A 5,906-nucleotide genomic window follows, 5' to 3' on the forward strand; every position below is an offset into this window, starting at 1 on the left:
AACACCGTTTTTTGGGTTTAAGGCTTTTTGGAGCTACGAAGGCCGTTTTCGGTGTCTAAAAGCTGTTCGGAGGTAGAAACGCCGTTTTCGGTGTCTAAAGGCTGTTTGGAGGGAGAAACGCTGTTCTCCCTGTCTAAAGGCTGTTCGGATGGAGAAACAACATTTTTGGGGTTTAAAGGCTATTTGGAGGGAGAAACGCCGTTTTCAGCATCTAAAGGCTGTGCGGAGGTAGAAACAGCGTTTTTTGGGTTTAAAGGCTGTTTGGAGCTATCAACGCTGTTTTCATTGTCTAAACACACCAACACCATTTTCTGGAGTGATCTGATTGGACAACATCAGGAGGAAAGGAGAGATCTGTTTGGACTACAGCAGGAGGAAAGGAGAGATCTGATTGGACCATGGCATAAAATGAGGGATCTGATTGGACGATAGCAAAAAGAAAGGAGAGATCTGATTGGACTACAGCAACATGAAAGGAGAGCTCTGATTGGACCATGGCATAAAAGGAGGGATCTGATTGGACCATACAAAGAGGAAAGGAGGGATCTGATTGGACCACAGCAGGAGGGAAGGAGCGATCTGATTGGACGACAGCAAGATGAAAGGAGAGCTCTGATTGGACCGTGGAATAAAAGGAGAGATCTGATTGGACAACAGCAAGAGGAAAGGAGGGATCTGATTGGACCACAGCAGGAGGAAAGTAGCGATCTGATTGGACGACAGCAAGATGAAAGGAGAGCTCTGATTGGACCGTGGCATAAAAGGAGGGATCTGATTGTACCACAGCAGGAGGAAAGGAGCGATCTGATTGGACGACAGCAAGATGAAAGGAGAGCTCTGATTGGACCATGGCATAAAAGGAGGGATCTGATTGGATCATAGCAAGAGGAAAGTAGGGATCTGATTGGACCACAGCAGGAGGAAAGGAGCGATCTGATTGGACGAAAGCAAGATGAAAGGAGAGCTCTGATTGGACCGTGGCATAAAGGGAGGGATCTGATTGGGACACATCAAGAGGAAAGGAGAGCTCTGATTGGACCGTGGAATAAAAGGAGAGATCTGATTGGACAACAGCAAGAGGAAAGGAGGGATCTGATTGGCCAACAGCAGGAGGAAAGCAGCAATATGATTGGACGACAGCAAGATGAAAGGAGAGCTCTGATTGGACAGTGGCATAAAAGGAGGGATCTGATTGTACCACAGCAGGAGAAAAGGAGCGATCTGATTGGACGACAGCAAGATGAAAGGAGCGATCTGATTGGACCGTGGCATAAAAGGAGGGATCTGATTGGACCACAGCAAGCGGAAAGGAGGGATCTGATTGGACCACAGCAGGAGGAAAGGAGCGATCTGATTGGACGACAGCAAGATGAAAGGAGAGCTCTGATTGGACCGTGGCATAAAAGGAGGGATCTGATTAGACCACAGCAAGAGGAAAGGAGGGATCTGATTGGACCACAGCAGGAGGAAAGGAGCGATCTGATTGGACGACAGCAAGATGAAAGGAGAGCTCTGATTGGACCGTGGCATAAAAGGAGCGATCTGATTGGACCACAGCAAGAGGAAAGGAGGGATCTGATTGGACCACAGCAGGAGGAAAGCAGCGATCTGATTGGACGACAGCAAGATGAAAGGAGAGCTCTGATTGGACCGTGGCATAAAAAGAGGGATCTGATTGGACCACAGCAAGAGGAAAGGATGGATCTGATTGGACAACAGCAGGAGGAAAGGAGCGATCTGATTGGACCGTGGCATAAAAGGAGGAATCTGATTGGACCACAGCAAGAGGAAAGGAGCGATCTGATTGGACCACAGCAGGAGGAAAGGAGCGATCTGATTGGATGAAAGCAAGATGAAAGGAGAGCTCTGATTGGACGACAGCAAGATGAAAGGAGAGCTCTGATTGGACCGTGGCATAAAAGGAGGGATCTGATTGGACCATAGCAAGAGGAAAGGAGGGATCTGATTGGACCACAGCAGGAGGAAAGGAGGGATCTGATTGGACCACAGCAGGAGGAAAGGAGCGATCTGATTGGACCACAGCAAGATGAAAGGAGAGCTCTGATTGGACCGTGGCATAAAAGGAGTGATCTGATTGGACCACAGCAAGAAGAAAGGAGGGATCTGATTGGACTGTGGCATAAAAGGAGTGATCTGATTGGACCACAGCAAAAGTTAAGGAGGGATCTGATTGGACCACAGCAGGAGGAAAGGAGCGATCTGATTGGACGACAGCAAGATGAAAGGAGAGCTCTGATTGGACCGTGGCATAAAAGGAGGGATCTGATTGGACCACAGCAAGAGGAAAGGAGGGATCTGATTGGACCACAGCAGGAGGAAAGGAGCGATCTGATTGGACGACAGCAAGATGAAAGGAGAGCTCTGATTGGACCGTGGCATAAAAGGAGGGATCTGATTGGACCACAGCAAGAGGAAAGGAGGGATCTGATTGGACCACAGCAGGAGGAAAGGAGCGATCTGATTGGACGACAGCAAGATGAAAGGAGAGCTCTGATTGGACCGTGGCATAAAAGGAGGGATCTGATTGGACCACAGCAAGAGGAAAGGAGGGATCTGATTGGACCACAACAGGAGGAAAAGAAGCGATCTGATTGGACGACAGCAAGATGAAAGGAGAGCTCTGATTGGACGACAGCAGGAGGACAGGAGCGATCTGATTGGACGACAGCAAGATGAAAGGAGAGCTCTGATTGGACCGTGGCATAAAAGGAGTGATCTGATTGGACCACAGCAAGAAGAAAGTAGGGATCTGATTGGACTGTGGCATAAAAGGAGGGATCTGATTGGACCACAGCAAAAGTAAAGGAGGGATCTGATTGGACCAGAGCAGGAGGAAAGGAGCGATCTGATTGGACGACAGCAAGATGAAAGGAGAGCTCTGATTGGACCGTGGCATAAAAGGAGGGATCTGATTGGACCACAGCAAGAGGAAAGGAGGGATCTGATTGGACCACAGCAGGAGGAAAGGAGCGATCTGATTGGACGACAGCAAGATGAAAGGAGAGCTCTGATTGGACCGTGGCATAAAAGGAGGGATCTGATTGGACCACAGCAAGAGGAAAGGAGGGATCTGATTGGACCACAGCAGGAGGAAAGGAGCGATCTGATTGGACGACAGCAAGATGAAAGGAGAGCTCTGATTGGACCGTGGCATAAAAGGAGGGATCTGATTGGACCACAGCAAGAGGAAAGGAGGGATCTGATTGGACCACAACAGGAGGAAAAGAAGCGATCTGATTGGACGACAGCAAGATGAAAGGAGAGCTCTGATTGGACGACAGCAGGAGGACAGGAGCGATCTGATTGGACGACAGCAAGATGAAAGGAGAGCTCTGATTGGACCGTGGCATAAAAGGAGGGATCTGATTGGAAAATAGCAAGAGGAAAGGAGGGATCTGATTGGACCACAGCAGGAGGAAAGGAGGGATCTGATTGGACCACAGCAGGAGGAAAGGAGCGATCTGATTGGACCACAGCAAGAGGAAAGGAGGGATCTGATTGGACCACAGCAGGTGGAAAGGAGCGATCTGATTGGACGACAGCAAGATGAAAGGAGAGCTCTGATTGGACCGTGGCATAAAAGGAGGGATCTGATTGGACCACAGCAAGAGGAAAGGAGGGATCTGATTGGACCACAGCAGGAGGAAAAGAAGCGATCTGATTGGACGACAGCAAGATGAAAGGAGAGCTCTGATTGGACGACAGCAGGAGGAAAGGAGCGATCTGATTGGACGACAGCAAGATGAAAGGAGAGCTCTGATTGGACCGTGGCATGAAAGCAGGGATCTGATTGGACCACAGCAAGAGGAAAGGAGGGATCTGATGGGACCACAGCAGGAGGAAAGGAGCGATCTGATTGGACGACAGCAAGATGAAAGGAGAGCTCTGATTGGACCGTGGCATAAAAGGAGGGATCTGATTGGACCACAGCAAGAGGAAAGGAGCGATCTGATTGGACCACAGCAGGAGGAAAGGAGCGATCTGATTGGACGACAGCAAGATGAAAGGAGAGCTCTGATTGGACGACAGCAAGAGGAAAGGAGCGATCTGATTGGACGACAGCAAGATGAAAGGAGAGCTCTGATTGGACCGTGGCATAAAAGGAGGGATCTGATTGGACCAAAGCAAGAGGAAAGGAGCGATCTGATTGGACCACAGCAGGAGGAAAGGAGCGATCTGATTGGACGATAGCAAGATGAAAGGAGAGCTCTGATTGGACCGTGGCATAGGAGGAGGGATCTGATTGGACCACAGCAAGAGGACAGGACGGATCTGATTGGACCACAGCAGGAGGAAAGGAGCGATCTGATTGGACCACAGCAAGATGAAAGGAGAGCTCTGATTGGACCGTGGCATAAAAGGAGGTATCTGATTGGACCACAGCAGGAGGAAAGGAGCGATCTGATTGGACCACAGCAAAATGAAAGGAGAGCTCTGATTGGACCGTGGCATATAAGCAGCGATCTGATTGGACCACAGCAAGAGGAAAGGAGGGATCTGATTGGACCACAGCAGGAGGAAAGGAGCGATCTGATTGGACGACAGCAAGATGAAAGGAGAGCTCTGATTGGACCGTGGCATAAAAGGAGGGATCTGATTGGACCACAGCAAGAGGAAAGGAGGGATCTGATTGGACCACAGCAGGAGGAAAGGAGCGATCTGATTGGACGACAGCAAGATGAAAGGAGAGCTCTGATTGGACCGTGGCATAAAAGGAGGGATCTGATTGGACCACAGCAAGAGGAAAGGAGGGATCTGATTGGACCACAGCATGATGAAAGGAGTGATCTGATTGGACGACAGCAAGATGAAAGGAGAGCTCTGATTGGACCGTGGCATAAAAGGAGGGATCTGATTGGACCACAAAAAGAGGAAAGGAGGGATCTGAATGGACCACAGCAGGAGGAAAGGAGCGATCTGATTGGACGACAGCAAGATGAAAGGAGAGCTCTGATTGGACGACAGCAAGAGGAAAGGAGCGATCTGATTGGACGACAGCAAGATAAAAGGAGAGCTCTGATTGGACCGTGGCATAAAAGGAGGGATCTGATTGGACCAAAGCAAGAGGAAAGGAGCGATCTGATTGGACCACAGCAGGAGGAAAGGAGCGATCTGATTGGACGATAGCAAGATGAAAGGAGAGCTCTGATTGGACCGTGGCATAGGAGGAGGGATCTGATTGGACCACAGCAAGAGGACAGGACGGATCTGATTGGACCACAGCAGGAGGAAAGGAGCGATCTGATTGGACCACAGCAAGATGAAAGGAGAGCTCTGATTGGACCGTGGCATAAAAGGAGGTATCTGATTGGACCATAGCAGGAGGAAAGGAGCGATCTGATTGGACCACAGCAAGATGAAAGGAGAGCTCTGATTGGACCGTGGCATAAAAGGAGGGATCTGATTGGACCACAGCAAGAGGAAAGGAGGGATCTGATTGGACCACAGCAGGAGGAAAGGAGCGATCTGATTGGACGACAGCAAGATGAAAGGAGAGCTCTGATTGGACCGTGGCATAAAAGGAGGGATCTGATTGGACCACAGCAAGAGGAAAGGAGGGATCTGATTGGACCACAGCATGATGAAAGGAGCGATCTGATTGGACGACAGCAAGATGAAAGGAGAGCTCTGATTGGACCGTGGCATAAAAGGAGAGATCTGATTGGACCACAAAAAGAGGAAAAAAGGGATCTGATTGGACCACAGCAGGAGGAAAGGAGCGATCTGATTGGACGACAGCAAGATGAAAGGAGAGCTCTGATTGGACCGTGGAATAAAAGGAGAGATCTGATTGGACAACAGCAAGAGGAAAGAAGGGATCTGATTGGACCACAGCAGGAGGAAAGCAGCGATCTGATTGGACGACAGCAAGATGAAAGGAGAGC

Source organism: Centroberyx gerrardi, chromosome 17 (genome assembly GCF_048128805.1).
Source record: "Centroberyx gerrardi isolate f3 chromosome 17, fCenGer3.hap1.cur.20231027, whole genome shotgun sequence".
Lineage (NCBI taxonomy): Eukaryota > Metazoa > Chordata > Actinopteri > Beryciformes > Berycidae > Centroberyx > Centroberyx gerrardi.